General features: G+C 44.7%; 1 protein-coding gene across 2 annotated transcripts in view; it reads left to right on the top strand.

Annotated features, from left to right (window-relative positions):
* Positions 1–18166, top strand: part of CADPS (calcium dependent secretion activator) — a 434238-nt gene that overhangs the window by 395649 nt on the left and 20423 nt on the right. The window lies entirely within an intron of this gene.

The raw sequence follows: 18166 nt of genomic DNA, 5'->3' as shown, positions 1-18166 counted from the left end.
GTCCTGCGTGCCGCTCGCGAGGCAGCTTCCTCTGGCTGGCAGACCTTTCCCGGTCGTGGTTCTCCTCCTTGCAATCTGGCCTTGCTTTACGGAGACATTCTCCTCTGGAGGCTGAGCCAGCCCTCCCTCCCGGGGGTGCTTCCTCCCTGACACCAGCTGTGACACGCAGGATGTGCCTAAATGTGGCATTGTTATCGCTTCCAAAAGGATTCCGTTTCTGGGAGACCAGGGATTCTTACTCAGCCCTGGGTTCTGGCAAACACTTAGGCTGGAGTGGCTCGGTTGGTCGCCAGTCTAAACCAAGGTGCCCCCTGCCACCCACCCACTTGAACGTTTGGGGAAAGGAGCAAGTGCCCAAAGAGCACGGACATCAGGCTGCCGACCAGGCTGGGCCGCGGGGACCCCGAGTTCCAACATTAGCAGTTCCCGGGCCAGCTCGTCCCCACCGCGGCCGCATCTGCACTCCCAAAGCTGGCCACTGAGCAAAAGGAGTCTGCTCGGTCTCAGATCGCTCACCTCTTTCAGGCCAAAGCAGACGGCGCTGTCTAACTTAGCCAGATATTTTGCTTCAACTTTCCACCAAATTTGCCTGTGTAGACCCGGCCAGAGTGCAGGGAAGCTGACGTGCTTGTCTCCGTGTGGCTCTAACTGTGCAGCCCACTCCTGCCTCGTGAAGCGTGAGCTCCTCCTGTCCAGGTGTCTGTATTTTTAGTGCCAGCCCGAGCATTGATGTTTTGGTCTACTGTGGAATCCGTGTTTCTCTATTTTTCCTGTGATTGTGTTCAGCAGTTTACACTGAGTTTGTGTGTGTGTGTGTTTTTGTTCTGCAGCTCAGTGAGCTCATTGTTGGCAGCGCTCGGGGTATTGCAGCTTCTGACTTTTATATGCTTGTCTTCCAGCTCATTTGCTTTCCTCGTGTGTCGAAAAGGCTCCTTTCCTTTTTTTCTTTCCCGATCACCCCCTCTTTGTGCTCAATATCGCTCCTTCCTCTGCATCACCTTTCTTGGAGAAACCGTCTTACTTTTTAATTCCCACCTGTCCCCTCTCAGATGAAAATGGAACTTATCTCTCATGTCAAATGTTTTATCACATTATATCAAGTGGCATGAATTAGAATCAAATAATCTTCCTGTGTACATCTTCTAGCATGACCCACACCCACTGAGAATGCCTCATACATGCATAAAGCGCCCAGCGGTCCGCTCCCTTGTCTGCATGCGTGCCTTTATGAAAGTCCCGAGCCTAGAATGTCCGGGGGACAGTCACCCATCCGATAGGCATTGAAAACAGAGACAGGCAGCACTCTCGGGCCTGCAATTAGGAGCCTGGACTCTCTGCCCATCTCCTTTGAATTAAATTCCAAACCACAAATTTCCAAGAAGCTTGTGGATTGTTCTTTTCAATGCCTAGGTTGCCTTTTTTCCCCTTTGAGCGGTACCTTCTGATTCTCAGTTTTGTGTGGCCTTGGCGTGCGTGCGCGCGTGCGTGTTCCGTGTGAGCGGGTGTGCGAGTAGCCTCACGCTCCCTAAAACTCGAAAACATCTAGTACTGAATTTGATGTTTAATCTGGAGTTTCGCCTGCTGCTCTATGAACAAATAACCCATGCCTCTGTCTTTCTTTTTTTAATTAGAAGTACCGGGGGAATTTTTTTAAGGTAGCCTTCTCGGAGGCAGCCAGGCAAACTGGCCTCTTCTGTGACCTTTTTAAAGGGAAAGAGCCGCTGAATTATCGGAAAAGCAGGAGTCCCGCCTTGGCTAGCCCAGATGGTAAGAGGAGACCTGTCCCACAGTCGGAGAACACAGGCAAACTCAAGCCCTCTGGGCCCTTAATGTGAATGGATAATGGGGAAAAAAAATTACTAATATGTTTTTCAGAAGGCAAATCATGTTTAGGGCAATTCAAAAATTCACAACTATGTTGGTCCCTTGTTGAATTATACTGACCCGCATAAAATGGCATCAGAAGCACGGTGAGAACCCCTACAATTTAGTCTCACATTGTCCCAGTCATGTTTTCCCAAGGGGGTCCTAGTTCCAGGGCCCCGAGGATCCGATGTTCAAGGCTTCACCGTTACAGTCACTCACTGAGCATTCCTTCCGCTCCCCTGCAAAAACATTTTTCAGTAGCTTGTTTAGAGACGACGAATTTTTTTTGCCATTTACTTCCTTATTTTTCAAATAACCTTTTCCCCTAATTTACAGAATATCGGTGCTAGGCAACCTAACTGATGAAGCGCAACAAAAGTTATTGAATCTGTCACAGATCTGAAACATTTGTCGTTTGAAAAACCCAGAGCTTCTCAAAAAGCTTCATTACCATGCCGTCTCAGTAATTTAATTCAGTACTTACTGTTTTTCTATAATCTAGCAGCAAAACATCAGATTACCAACATGTCTGATTATTTTCGGCTTCTGTTTCCTCAAGCATGGTGTTTATTTCTTTGCATATATGCGCTTGCAAGGCCCTCGTGTCCACCAAGCTAAACAAGGGAACGGGAATGGGAAAGCAGAGGGGTCTGGGAAACCTGTCCCCCTAAACTTCTTGCAGCAATGAATTGTTCTTTCAACTGCATTTCCTAATGATAGGGGTCCTGGGGCAGGTTTCTAAACAATTGGCAGAAATCTATGGAGAAAAGCATTGATCTGAGAGGTTTCTCTTCCAAATTGTTGCATTTTGATAAATGGCAAAAATGAATAATAGAAAATTAGCATTTTGAATGAGGGGGGCAAATCTATATCTCTGAGATTGTTTGCTGTTTGGGGGTTGTTGATTCTGACTGTTATGTCATTCTCTGGTTTTTAGTTCCTGCTGGCATCTGTCATTTCAAGGCATGTTCTCAGAGACCCTGTTGTGTTTTGAGCTATGTTGGTTTTATTTACCTGAGACATCCTTTAAGTTCTTGCTATTTAGTATTGTCCATCCCCCTTTTTGCCTTTTCGAGTGTGCCTTGTGGAAAAGGCAGGGTGGTGGTCGTGTGTGCTCGTATCTGGGAATATTTGGACTAGTAGCTGGTCATTTAACGAATGCACCTTCCGTGTTAGCCGGGCCTCAGTTTCAGCGCTCGCTCTGAGCCGGTTTCCTCTGCCTCGTCAGTGTACTTTTGGCTAGAATTGGGTGCTTGTGGGAGATTATCGGCATAGCATTTGGGGCTCTATATTTGATGTTCTGCATTTTTATCTATTTTATTATGTAACTTAAGAACAGCTTTCTAAATTCATCTTCACCAATTTTTTTAAACAGATATTCTCTAGATTTATTGAAGAAGTCTATTCAGACATAAGGTTGCCTAACCAGCTCCTTTTAATGCAGTGTAAGTTTTCCTGTTTATTAATATAATGGATTTACATAGTCCTTCTATAAAATACCTTAAACTTTTTGGTAATGCCCCTAACTGGTCCAGAATTAAGTGTTGATTGGATAAGAGCCCTCATCCTGCTTCCTATAGTGTTTCAGATACGCAGCTGTACATTCTTATCTGTGTTTTGCCCTGTTGTTTTTTTTGTTTTTGTTTTTTTTCTAAAAAATGACATGCAATTGTAAACTGATTCCAGTTACTGCAAAATAACAGTTTAGGACATTTTGAAACAAAAGCAGGAGAGAATGCAATAGCAATGAATTTAAATTACATTAAAGATCTTGAATTTTTAAAAGAGAATCAGATTGCTGTCGGACTCAAGTGGAAGCCTGGCCCTCCTTGAAAACTGAAAATTATTGCTGACTTTTAAAGAAAATATAAAAGATGGGTACGAAATAATCTTCATATTCCTAAAGCAGCAGCCGAGAAGGAGCGCACCGCCCAAGAAATAAGTCAGAGGCAGCGATTTAAAGCTCGAGTGTCCATAAATCATGCAGATGGCTCTTCCCCCTCCTCTGGTGATTAATTCAACATCTTCCCCAAAACAAAAACATGCTTTTTGAAATTAGAGATCCGATCATCAAGAGAAGCACCTAAGATTTCAAGGTCTAAACAAAAATTAATTTCCTTTCTTTCCTCTTTGTACTTCTTGGAGACACAGACAGGGAGGAAAATCGGGATTAAAAGAGATGTACTTAGGGGGAATTCATCTGCTTAAACCTCGCAGGCTCGGAGATGAGCGATTAAAAAGCCGTCCCGCGCTTGGACGGCGTCCACAGTGGGGGCCATGCGCGTCCGCGCCCGCGGCGCTGTGCAGCAGGCCCGGGAACATTTGCCTGGAGATGATACGTGGATTATATAGGTCAATTATACACTTAATCTGCCTTCTGGAGGATTAAGTGTGCGCAGATTGACTCTGCATTTGGCTTCTCCGTGGCAGCTCTGAGATCAGGAAAGGGCGCCCTCCCCAAACCGCCCCCTGAGCACCGCACCCTGAGCGCGGCTGCTCTGGGGTCTCTGCCTGGCACAGATTTTTAACTTGCTCCATTTTTCAAATCGTGTGTGTGTCCGTGTTGTATGTCAGCACAATAATCGAGTGTGACAATTTCCCTTTAAAGGGGTAATTTGTAAAATGAAACCTCTGCCTATAAAAATATACAGGGTGGGGCCAAAGTGGGTTTTACAGTTTTGAGTATGCAAAAGTGTTTATCCTTATATTGTGATTTATTAATTATTGTATTATTTTCCATACTAATGACTGTAAACCTACTTTGGCCCCACCCTGTATTTGCTGTGTTCATATAGGAAACCACAGGTAACCTTATTTTAATAACCTTATTAAATTACAGAAGCACTATCCGTGTGATCGTGTATCAGTCGAAGCAGGAGTCAACCTGCGGGAGGCAGCGAGTACGGAGGGAAAGCATTATGCTATTGTGTAAATTCTGTAAGGTAGCTCCCCACGGTCCAAGGGCGGGAAACTCCTTCCAGAAGTTCAAAGTGAAGAGAGGTGCACAAGACACCGGTAAACAGGGTGCAGCTCTAGGGGCTGACGAAAGAAAATCAAGGCATGTGGCCCTGTAGACACTGAGACTGAGTATCTCCCCTGTGAGCAGTGAGCAGGTTTGACTCCGCCAATGGGAGCTCTTGTGTCGTGGTCCTGCACCTGGCTTCTGGCGCCTTCAGACTTCACCCCTGATCCTTACACGCCGGGTGGCCCCGGACAGGGTGGTTAATCTCTGAGCTCAGCCGATCCATCTGCATACCAGAGATGATAGTAAGCAGGAGTTGGCGTCGGGCGGAATGCCGTGTGCAACCGCAAACACCGGGCGCCGAGGAAGCACCTGGTAAGTGTCGGCACCACCACCATCACCATCATTACGTCATCGTCGCTGAGATAGAGTGCTTTCCCCAGACACCTGTTTTTCTTGTGAAAAGAAGCTCCCTACCCGCCCTAAGGTGCTGTAAGATCCTCGCTGTCACTGGCAGACGTTAACCCCAAGTTTGCTTAGAATGACTGGGCATAGGGGCCTGGCGGGGCCTTTTCGCGTGTGGTGAAGCATAGCTCTGAAGCAGGCGAGCAGCGAAGCTCAGGGCGGGGCTTTGACGTCAGCCGGCCGACAGTGGGCATCCTCATTTTGGTACCTCTGAGCTGTCCAAGCGGGTAAATTATTTAGCCTCTCTGAGCCTCCATTTTCCCCGCCTGTAAAGAAATTGACTTCTTATCGTTGTTGGAAGACTAAGTAACATAATGGATGGAGTCTGTCATAACGGAGCGTTCAACAAGTATTCTTTCATCATCATCACCATCATCATCATCATCTCATAGAACTGCTAATTCCCGCAACCGAAGGGGAAACGATCTAGCCCGCCCCCAAAACAAAACCCCGGTGCACTGGCAAATGAACCAGGGTTGACCTTTGGAATGCGAGGAGTTTTTTGGGGGGAAAACGGAGGAGAGGTTAATACTTTTTATTACTACGGATGCAATACACATACATTGTAGACATTTGGAAAATACGGCTAAGCAAAGATAAGAAAGTGCTGTGTTCCCGGCACCAGAGATTATTCTTACGGATCTTGTTCTATGTGCTTCTGTGTGTTACGTACATTTTACTAAAATAAGTATGCAAGAAAATCACTTTTTTAAGTTAGTGATCTTCATTTTTCTTGTCAATAAATGTTCATCTAATACGCTGCCCATATTCAAAATTCCCTACTTGTCCCCAAAATATTCTTTACAGCTGATCTGTGTGAGGCAGAATCCAGTCCAGGCCCCACACTGCATCTGGTTGTGATGCACTTTACATTTCTCTTTACCAGCACTGGCCCTTTTTCATGATCCTGACTTGCTAAGAGGACTGCCGTGCCAATTGTTCTGCAGACTGGAGGAGTTTATTACTATCTAAACATAGAACTGATTTGAAGAGAAAAAAAATCTAGCCGAATTCAACCAAGTAGTTCTTTTAGACATAATTAGTAACTCAGCATAATTCAACCAGGGTTTTTTAAAGCTGTTCTCTGTGTGTAAGGAGAATTTCTGAAGCCAGTTAAAAAAAACAAAAAAACAGCAATAAATCCTCAGAGGCCAGGGTACAGACAGGTTGGCCATGTAACGAGCTGCAGGGATTTTACTTTGTGTATTAAGGAATCAATAGCTGAGCTCCACAGGTAAATCTAAGGTCCATGGTCATCGTCCAGCATTCCTTGTGTCACTGTAGCTGCTTTAGTGAAATCTTGGACTAGTAACTTTAACATGCATGCCCCTAGATCATTAGGAAGTTTCTTTTGTTAATTCTGCTAGGATTTTCCTGAGGTTATCAATCTGAAATTAAGCCCTTCAAATCAGTCTGAAGCTGAGCTTTCAGTACTCTTCAGATCAAATTTAATTGAACCATGGCCCTGTCCCTATCAGCCTCAATGATCAGGCTGAAGAGCATGCCCTTCAGTCTGCTAGGACTGCCTTTGGAGTTGGTGTAGTTATATATATTGGAACAGGAAAAAAAATCCAGCATGGACCAGGAAAGGCAGCTAGGGAAGGAGAGACAATTGATTTTCCACTGAATGCTGAATTCCAGCATAAATTTTGATAGTTAAGCCACGCCCTGGGTCTTGCATTAGAGCTGTAGAGGACTGTCGTTTCCCAAGAAGAGTATGGAGACTGGACACAGGGTCAGAGGGAATGAGAAGTGCAGGGAAAGAGAAGGCCTATCCCTCTTACCTTGATTTGTAACATTGTAAGAAATGTATACGTAATAATATATATTCTATATAACAAATATTTAGCCAAAAGAAAAGGGCAGTACTAATAGAAGTTTTTGATCTTTGACATGGTGGGAAGCAAGCACTACTAGGGTGGGAAGGGGTGGAAGGAGGCGTATCTTATGTCTCTGATGCGCTGTTGCAATGAACCTCATATTCAAATATGAATCCTGTCTTGCCCCATGGCCTTCCCAATAATATGTAAATAATAGCAATCAATTCTTTTGCTTTTGGAGTCCTTAGGTATAGAATGCACTTCTGTTCCACATGGACATTGGAATGTTTCTCTCCCATGCCTGGGTGGTTTGAGGTTGCAGCGATCCTACGTGCAGAAAAGACAAGGGACCATGGTGCCAAATGGGTTACTGCTTATTTTTCTTAGCCTCATCCTTCTAGGTTACACTTCAGTGGCATGTCTTCAAGTAGTTCTTTTCTAATCTAGCTTCTTCCTCCTAATGCCATCCATAGAAATAGGTCTTGTTTACTTTGGGGCAAACCTTACATAAATCCAGCCTTGAAATTTCTCTGGAGCCATGTGTAATGAAGAGCTCTGTTAAGTGTCTTTATCTGAACAGCTCTCTGTGTTCCAGGAGACATTTGGTGGATACAGTTAATTTATTTTCTTTTCCAGAGGAGAATGTTCCAATAATCATCCTAAGAAGCCAGACTGATTGTTCCATTACGTTAAGGTCACAGTAGCCTTACTAACATGAACAATAAGATACTTTTGTGTCTTGGAAAAGGTTCTTTTCCTCCTATGGCAGACTTATGGCATGGAGGCAGCAACACTCTTACACCACACATGTGCGCACATGCTTGCGCGTGCTCACACACACACACACACACACACACACACACACACGGTAGCCAAGGCGCATTTTGTAGAGCAAATATTATTACATTGTGTTGCAAGATACAAGATATACTAATTCTCAAATACGTCCCGTTAATTAACCAAGTAACTATTTCTCTCCCCACTCCGCTCTGTAGAGGCTACTTTCAAAAGATTTCACTGTCCAGCCATACCTAGAGTCGTAGTCATTGCTCTAATTTTTTTAATGAATGAATCTAAAACATCATCTGGGCCCGGCCGGGCATGGCTCAGCGGTTGACCGTCAACCTAGGATCCAGCCGATCGGGGTTCGATTCCCGGTCAGGGCACATGCCCGGGTTGTGGGCTAGACAGCTGATCAATGACTCTCTCATCATTATGTTTCTCTCTCTCTCTCTCTCCTTCTCCTTTCCTCTTTCTGAAATTGATAAAGATATATTTTTTAAAAATTAAAAAAAAAATAAAACATCATCTGGGTTCTTACTATTCAAAGTGTGGTCCATGGACCCTCAGCATCAATCTCACCAGGCACTTTTTAAGAGGTTCAGAATCTGAGCCCTAACCCCAGTCCAGATGATACCAGATCTGCATTTTAACAAGATCCTCCCTTGATTCACATGAACATTGAAATTTGAAAAATACTGGATAAGATCAGTGATGTTCAAACTTATTTGTCCATGAGTCATGGTAAGAAACAAATTTTACATTGCAACCCAGTATATGTACACACCACACACACACGCAGTAAAAGTTTATGAAACAATATTTACACTTACTAGGATACAGTCTATTCCATCTTCAAAAAGGGTGGTGGTAACCAATCATGATTTCACACACACTGATAGGTCAGTCACAACCCTCAGGTTTATTTATTTATTTATTAAAATATTTTTGTTGATTTCAGAGAGAGAAAGGGAGAGGGAGAAGGAGAGAGAGAAATAGAAACATCAATGATAAGAGTCATTGATCAGCTGCCTCCTGCACGCCCCCTGCTGGGAATCAAGCCGCAACCCAGGCATGTGCCCTGACTGGGAATCAAATGGTGATCTCCTGGATCCTAGGTTGACACTCAACCACTGAGCCACACTGGCGGGGCACAACCCTCAGGTTTAAAAACACACCTTGCACAAAGCTGCTCACCCTTGGCATTATTGACATTTTGAGCCAGGTGATTCTCTGTTGTGGGTTCCAGCCTGTGTATTGAAGCATGTTGAGCAGAATCCCTGGCTTCTGCCCACTAGGTGCCAGTAGCATCTCCCTCTCGGTTGTACCAACCAAAAATGTCTTCAGACTTGGCCAACCCAGGAGTTAGCTTGGGACCTGTGCCAGTCTCCCAAGTAGATGATGTTGGGGAGCTTCATGTGATGGCTGGGAAAGCTTGTGAGACATCCAGACTCTTCACCCCTCTTCCTGTCTCTCTGCAGAATAGCCCCACTCAGAGCCCAGGGAAGGGTCAGGGCAGCACATTAGGTCAGCAGTATGGATTCCCGCTTGGCCTCCCTCCATTGCTTTGCTTTGCTTTATATAGTTGCATCTGGACCTTGGTTTAAAATATATATGTTATTCTAACAGGTGGCTACAAGTTATTTTTGCATGTCCAAAAACCTGAAATGAAGGCTCAACTTGAATACTTCATTCATTCCCAATTCCCAATTCTGAGAACAGTTAACGGTTTCTGTTCTGTTAAACTCCTGCTGAGTTGATTAAAAATCAAGTTAATGGAGTCAAGTAATTTGCCTCCAGTATGGATATTCCCACACTTGAGGGCCTACAATGATAGTGTTGCTTGCCATATTGACACCTTGACTGCCTTTGGCAGAATTTTTCACTGGACCATACCTGGATTAATGCCAGTTAAACCAACAACCTCCCAGCTCTTGCCCAGGATGGAGGTATGATTAATTACCAGATCTGCATGCCAGTCAGGATATAAAAGAATCTCTCATTTTTTGTGTTAATTTTTTTTGAAAGAAACAAATAATATGTAAAGTAAGCAAAGTTAAGTTCATGAGTTTTTTCACGAAATTCTCTAACTCACTGTTTAAGGGTGAGAACTATGACTCTTCTGTTCAGAAAATTCATTATTAGGCCTTGGAAACCATCCTGTTAAAGAGAAAGTGCCTGGTTGTTAGGTGCCTCGCTAGCTTTGGGAGCACTAGGTCACTGTTTCTCACCCAGAGGTGATTTGGTCCCCGGTGGGGACATTCAGTAACATCAGGAGACATTTTTGGTTGTCACGATGGGAATATTCTGTGACTCTGTTCACCTTTGGTGAGGAGAGGCCAGGGAGCTGTACGCATCCTGCAATGCACAGGACAGACCCCACAGTCAGGAATTACCCGGCTCCAAACGTCAGGAGTCTGGAGGTTAAAAATCTTGTCTTTATTGGTCTGGGCCCTTTCTCTGAGTGGCTCATTTTCTCACCCAGAGACTCCAGTGACTGTCTCTAAAGAATACTCTACTTGGCAGATAGCTCAGAAACTAGTCTCAAAAATCCTTTTGACGAGCTTCATCCAAACTAGCTTTTCAGGGTCTGGAAAATAAAAACCAAGGAATTGTTAACACCTAACTTTCTCAGCTTGAATTTAACACTTGATCATGTGTAGCTCCCACGGAGCTTCAGTACTTCAACAAAAACCCCAATCTTGTCTGTTAAAGGAATCGCAACAGCTTTCTTCTACTAGAAAGTGACCCCTGAAGTTCTTAAGGAACTGGCTCATACAGCAAACAGACATTAAGAGCATAGGCTTTGGAATAAGACTCCCTCACGTTCCACTTCTGGGTCTGCCACTCACTACCTGTGTGACACGGAGTAACTTTAACCTTACCAAGCCTTGATTTCCTCCTCTGTAAAATGGGGATAAGAGCATTACCTGGCTCTTTGGATTAAGAGGGCTAAATGAGGCAATGCCTATGAATCATAAACTACAACGACTGCCACACCGAAATTACTACACAAATGTTTCTTCTTTCCGTCTCCATAAGTCATAGTAACAACATAAAAATCAGCTAACACCCTTACCTAATACTGAGGTAGGTTTTGCAGAGAGAAGAAAAGTAGTGGTGTGTTGCGGGAATTTGGTCAGAGTTCATAATAAGTAGCAAAGAGTCCAGTTGTATGCAGAACCCAATGTGATTGGAGCCCCAGAGGATGCAGCCCCATGGTTAGATGCACAGATATCTAGAATTTGGACTATAGCCTTGCTGGATAGAGTAGTCTTGGTTTCAGAGCCTTACTTTGCATCACCTTGAATACTTCATGCCATTCCCTTCTAGCCTGTAGATTTTCTGTTGAGAAATCAGCTGATAGCCTTATGGGAGCTCCTTTGTAGGTAACAAATTGCTTTTCTCTTGCTGCCTTTAAGATTCTCTCTTTGTCTTTAATTTTTGGCATTTTAATTATGATGTGTCGGTGTGGGCCTCTTTGATTTCTTCTTGCTTGGAACTCTGTGTTTCCTGAACTTGTGTAACTTTTTCCTTCACCAGGTTAAGGATGTTTTCTGCCATCATTTCTTCAAACAGGTTCTCTATGTCTTGCTCACTTTCTTCTCATTCTGGTACTCCTCTGATGAGGATATTTTTACATTTCATGTTGTCCCTCAGCTCCCTTAAACTGTCCTCCTGTTTTTTAATTTTTTTTCCTTTTTTTTCTCTGAGTGATTTTTTTCTACCCTGTTTTCTAATTTGTTGATCCAATTCTAGGCTTCCTCTAATCTGCTGTTTATTCCTTCCAGTGCATTATTTCTTTCTGCTATGACTTTCTTCATTTCCAACTGGGCATTTTTCATAGTTTCCATATCTTTTTTCTGTTTCCATATGTATATGCTGTTGAGCACCCTTATCATTACCCTGAACTCTATATCTGATAAATTGCTTATCTCCATTTCATTTAGCTCTTCTTCTGGAAATTTCTTTTGTTCTTTCATTTGAGGCTTGTTTCTTTTTCTCCCCATTTTGGCTGCCTGTTTGGGTTTGTTTCTATGTATTAGATAGATCTGTTACAATTCCTGTCTTCGTATGTGGCCTAATGTAGTTGATGACCTGTGGGACCCAGTAGTGCAGTCTTCCTGATCACCAGAAGCACCTTCCTGATCACCTGATCATTAGAGCACCTGGGTGCTCTAATAATGTCCCTTGTGTGTGTTGTGTGGACCCTCCTTTTGTAATTGAGTCTTGATTGCTATTGGCTCCTTTGTGCATAGGCTTGACCCTCAGGCTGGCTAACAGTGAGGCTCAACCCCCAATACAGTGTGCAGGCTGCTGTGCAGGTGCCTATCACACAAAGCAGAATTCGCCTCAGCTGGGTTTGGAGCCTGCCAATATCTCCCTGTGGATATACTGCTTGTGAAGCTTTCTGGATCCTGCTCTGTTGTTGTCTGAAGCTGGGGAGTGGGTATATTGGTTTTGAGCCTTTTCAGAGGTTCTCTGGCACAGGACAGTGTCAGATGTTGTTTGTGACTGGCCCCAAGTACCCTGTTTGGAGGTATCAGCAAGCCACAAGTTGTAGCTCTCCCTACTGGGGCTGGGCACATTTGGAAAGAACCAAGCTGAGCACCAAGGTCTTCTTTTCCTAGCCTTGGGTTCAGAAGCAGATCAGGCAGAAACTCGAAGCACCCAGAGATCTGCCTCTGCCTGAAGGATGATTGTTAGTCTTTGTCGCTTAATGAGCCTCAGGCTGTAGACTACAGCAAAGTGTAAACTCCACAGGGTGGTGTGAGAGGGGTTCCAATGAGTGGGGCAGTTGCTTCCCCCCAGGCTAAAGCTGCCTGGATGGTAAAGGTCTGCCTAAGAAAGATGTCCTCTGTAGTATCGGGGAATGACTCAGCACAGGGGTCCAAGTGGGTGTCCCCTTGAGCTCTCTCCCCAGAGCCACCAACCCTAGACTCTTGTCACACAGCTCTAGTCCACTCTGCCTTCCCTCCGCCGGAGCCCAAGGTGAGTGGCTGCACATGAAATTTTGTGTGTTGGCCCTTTAAGAGGGTATCTGCATTTCCAGCCATCTCTCCCTGGGAGCCAGAAGCCTCACTGCTTTTCACAGCCAGATGTTTTGTGGGCACCTTTTCCAGTTCTGGTGTTCTGGGCTGGGAAGCCCAGCTTGGGGTTTAGACCCCAGACTTCTCAGGGGGAACCCCCCACAACTGAGATCTCCCTCCAGACCTTCAGCTGCTGCCTGTGGGAGCCCCAGCAGCACTCTAGTGCCTCCGCCCTTCCTACCAGTCTCTATGCGGTCTCCACTTTATGTTCTTGGTTATGGGGGTGCTCTCCAGCTCATCTTCAGTTGGTTATTCAGGGTGATTTTTCTGTATTTTAGTTATAATTCCAGTTTGGTCCTTGGTCAGTGTAGCTTCCACTTAATCTGCTGCCATCTTGGAATTCTCCCAGACGTCTTGGGTTTGGAAGGAGAAAAAGATAGGATTCTACGCTCAGGCACTAAGCAAAGAGCATCCCTGACCCACCAACACCATGTCTTCATTAGCCTTAGCAGAGCTCTTCGGAGTGGTCCTTTTAGAATTTAGACAAGGGATGACTTCACCCAGGTTATGATGACACCATTCTAGGCATCTGCTTCATAACCTCAAGGGCTAAATTTTTTTAATATTAATATGTGTTGTTTTGTCTTTTACTGTGTGGTTCACCAGGAATGTGCATCAGAATTACGTATGTATTTTTTTTATTTTACAAATGTTCTCATTCAAATTGTACACCAAAAATCCTGAGTCAGCAGATCTAAGGAAGGGCTCAGGCATGTTTTTAAAAATAAATAAATGAATGAATAAGTAAGTGCAAGGGCGTGATCTGACCAAGAACCATTGATTTAGAGGAGTGATCCTCCATGGTGGGTGATTTTGTCACCCAGGGTATATTTAGAAATGTCTGGAGACACTTTTGACTGTTACAACCCCGGTGGGGGGCGGGTGCTACTGATGGCAGCATAGTACCATTCTGGTGCCATGGTAGATGGTCAACATCCTACACTACACAGGACAGCCCCCCTCAGCACAAAGTTATAGGGCGCAGAATGTCAGTAGTGGTGAGGTTCTTGAATCATGATTTAGGGCATAAAGGATACTGAAAGACATCTTTATTTCTATCACTCCTATTAATACCATTGTTACATTGTATCCTACAAAACAACTTCATAACCTTATTTATTTATTTATTTAGTGACAGTAGGAAGCAACTTCCACTTTTAAGATAAGAACCTAAGGTCCAGATAGAGCTTGCGCGGGACTCCAAGGCCCTAGGAGCCCTGTCTCCTATAAGTATGGTTCTCTCATTGCCCCTCTGAGAGCAGTGATATTGTCTGTCTTACTCACCTTTGCACCCCCAGTATCTGGCATGTGTAGTCCTCAATAATTATTTATTAAATGGGTGGTGATGAATTCTTAGCCTCTTCATAGCATATTATGTACCTTGTTAAGAATATTTTCTATTTCCAATTCAAACTCAAAAATAGTAATCAGGGCCTTTAAATATCTCACTATGAATTATTGCAATTGTCACCTGATTTTTTTATTTTTTATTTTTGGAAGCCTTGAATATACAGTGTTCTGGTTAACTTAATGGGGAGTGAATTGTTTTGGCCCATTTGATTTTTTGGTTAATCTGAAGACTTATTGGGAAATGATTTCTGTTTCAACTCCTACTTTTGAAACAATTTCTAAAATGTCTTAGTTTTGTTTTTTGCCTTACTGAGCATCTGAAACAGAATCTGATTCTCTGGGTCAAGCTCTTTCAAGGCTCTGGCTGTGCCCTGCTAACTCCTAGTGCTACTCTCTAAACACTGACATAAAAAAAAAGTGAATTATCCAGGATCACACCACTAATAACTTCCCGCACTCCAGACACGGTGCTCTTTCTGCCACTCTTCGTGTCTCAAGAAGGTGGGGCTGAAATGTTTATTAGCAGGAAGACATTCTGAGAGCTGCTCTCTTGATTCAATCCCGAAGAGGACTTTTGGGAAGAGGGAAAAGGGCAGCTTTCTCCTAAAAGGCAAATGTGAATAGGGAAATTCCAGTTAATTGAGGGTTTTAATAAATGGCTGTTTAGTAGCAACACTGATAACTTAGAGTTTCCTCTATGTATATTTTCCTGACTGTACATTGGAGACAATAGCATCATCTTGCTAAAGATATTATTTCTTTTAGATGCTCTTAGCAGCCCCAGGAGGTAGGTACCTAATGATTCTCATTTTTATCTGTGGAGGCTGATAAGAGCCAATATTTATTAGGTCCTATGTACCAGATACTGTTCTAGGCACTTAAATGTAATAATTTGTGTAATTTTCATAGCTTCCTATGAGGCAGGTTTTTACAGATAAAGAAGTTGGGTCACTGAGAGGTCGATTGACCACTATATTCAGAAGCCTGGGAAGTGACCAATTCTAGGTCAAACTCTTTTGTTTCTGCTGCAGACTGCATACTTAACCACAGTGTCTTAGGGGAAAACCTACACTGTTCAAATATGTGCCCCAAACTCCCACTCCACTGAGGGCTCTGCATCCCAAGTCATCCACGGGGACTCACTGCCACAGAAGTCCCTGTTGCCCACCTGGTACACAGCAGCACACAAGACAAAACTGCCCAGTCGAGTGGGGCTCATTCGTCATGGCTTGTCCACTAACAGTTTCGGGAGTTGTATAGTTAATCACACAGACCCCTTAAAGAAAACTCAACCCTGCCGGGGCAGGCCTCCTCCTGAATGAGAGGACATTGTCACTGGGCTCAAGTTCCAGGAACACCAGCAAAACCTAGACCTAAAGGTGGGAGATCCTGCAAAATGAGGCTGTCCCCACTTCAGGGTGAAACCCCATCCTCAGCAGAGAGGGGCCGCAGCTCAGCGGGGAAGATTGCATCCCATATGTGCTGCAAAACCCACTTCCACCTAGGCCCGGCTAAGGGGGAGGCGGGTTCAGCTTTCAGTCTGTATCTCCCTCTGTGTTGTGTCTAAGATCTTTTATCCCATAAGAATAAAGTTTTGTGGTTTATTGGGGGTGGCGGAGATGGTAACACAATACCATTACACCCCAGACAGTTGATAGATGGTTTGGGGTAGCAGCTTAGGTTCCTTAAGCAAAGCTTGACACACAGGTATTATGAAATAACAATGCTCAAGATTTTCCTATGCGGCCTGTTGACTCTTTTAACCTGCCCACATAGCTAAGTTTTCAATGGCACTATGAGGTTTCACGGATCAGAAATATGTTACAGGAGAAGAAAGTAGTCCAAAAGTACAGAATAACATGGTTATACAATCCGCGCATAATACAAATGTAGTTGCAACTAAATCATTGTGTGGTCGTTACCCAATAATGCCTATGGTGTCAGCAATGTGAAAATTTTCGATCGGGTATCACCAAAGTCCTTCCTTGGTTTGTTTCCAGCCAGAGCTTACAACAAACAATGTGACAAGGTGGTTAAAGAGGAAGGGAGGGAAGGGAGGAGGGAAGGAGGGAAGGGAGGGAAAGAGGGAAGGAGGAAGAAAAGAGGGAAGGAGGAAGGGAGGGAGGGAGTTGTTTTTCCCTCTTGACGCTTTAAAGAGCTTACCAGATAGAGCGTCAGCTGTTAGCCAGCTCTTGAAAGTGGCAAATCCCTTAGCCTGTGGAAAGTCATCTCTGCATTGTTTCTGAAGAGTTTGTTTATTCAAAATAAGTCTGCTTCTGGCATTCAGTGTCCTAAGTGCGGGGGGCTCAGGGGCCTCAGCCGAGTCAGCACCATGCACCCCTTAGTGAAGCGGTGCCTCCCTCCCCTGGTTTCTAGAACATCAGCAAACAGTGCTGACCCAGCACAGGGGACGTGGAAAGGGGCGCCATGGAATTCTTTTAGATAAGGCTCCCCCCTTGGCGTACCCAGAATTAGAGAAATGGAGGCCAGTTTGCATTTGTTGGGGCACATTGGAAATAAATTGGGCGTTCGGCTTAAAAAAATCACCATTGGCAGGATACACAAAGAAATGCTGTTATGTTTTTAGCAGACTTTGTAAGCGTGGCCGGGCAAGGGGGTTTATGGAAAAAAAAAAAAAAACAACGTAAATAACACAACCTGCTTTACAAAGGAAAAGAGAATAAAATTAATCCAAGACATCCGTGGCGCAGTACTATTTTCTGCCCTCAGCTTTTCCTTTTATTACTTGAGACGTGCAGCCTAACAGTCCAACTGAAATAATAGTGCGCTCAGAAAAACCCAGACCTGGGCATCCCTCTGGCCCTAGGAAAGAGCTCCAAATGAGTCTTCAGCCTCACGCACAATATTATTATTAAATCTAACATGAGCATAGCCAAATCGTTGGCTCGGGCACAACCCCCCTCTCCCCCTCCTTTTTGGGGGGAAAGGGGGAAGTATTGGGAGGGGCGGGGAAACCAAGCCAATCAAAGTTAAAATAAAGTCTCTTTCTAGCAAGACTACTGTCTATAACATGTTGTTCCTTATAGAAAGTGGGATATGGTGGCATTTGCTTGATTAACTTGCTCGACAAAAGTGACAGCTGCTGTGGGTGCACGCGGAAAAGCTGCACGGCGCAGTCCCGCCTTTGTACATCTGTCAGCAGAGAGGGAAGACTAAAGAGTGAAAAGAGACAAATTGGTCCCCAAAGACTCTCCATTCAACTTAGGAGGTTTGCCCCATTCAGGCGCTCGCTGTGCGCCTCAAGTACTGAGAGCTTATTCAATTTCATTCACTCTTTCGAATGAACCCACAAGTGTTTAATTTCTTATTCTGTCGCCTCAAAAAAAGGGGGCTGGCGGAGAGGGGGGCAGGAGGCCTGTGGACGGGAAGCATTCATGGCAGGGCAGGGTGAGCCAGGCCGCGCGTATTAACTCATGGCTAATTTACGGTTTAACTCTCTGCGCTCAGGTCCTGGAGCCGGCTGAGTGCTTCTGGGGGGGGCCGAGGCGGACTCTGCCTCTCCCGGCTGGTGGGTCTACGCCATGTGGAGCTGTGGAGGGCACCCAGCTCGTTTGATGTGTGTCTCGTGCGAGGACAGCGGTCCGAGGGTCATGCCTTTTCCAGAGAGGGGGTGGCAGGCTCCCCAGGATGAGGTTTGGGTATGCGATCTGGCACATGAGGGTATCTTTTTTTCTCCCTCCCAGAAAGAGGGGAAAAAATAGAGTCACACGCAGTGAGAAGTAGTAAGAGGGGAAGATGGTTCCCAGAGATTAAAAATAAAGCAAGAGGAAAGGGCGCCATTGGGAGGCAGATCCCAGCTGCACATGGGGAAA

Source organism: Miniopterus natalensis, chromosome 15, assembly GCF_054644295.1.
Source record: "Miniopterus natalensis isolate mMinNat1 chromosome 15, mMinNat1.hap1, whole genome shotgun sequence".
In the NCBI taxonomy this organism is placed as follows: Eukaryota; Metazoa; Chordata; class Mammalia; order Chiroptera; family Miniopteridae; genus Miniopterus; species Miniopterus natalensis.
This window is presented reverse-complemented; position numbering and strand designations above follow the sequence as displayed.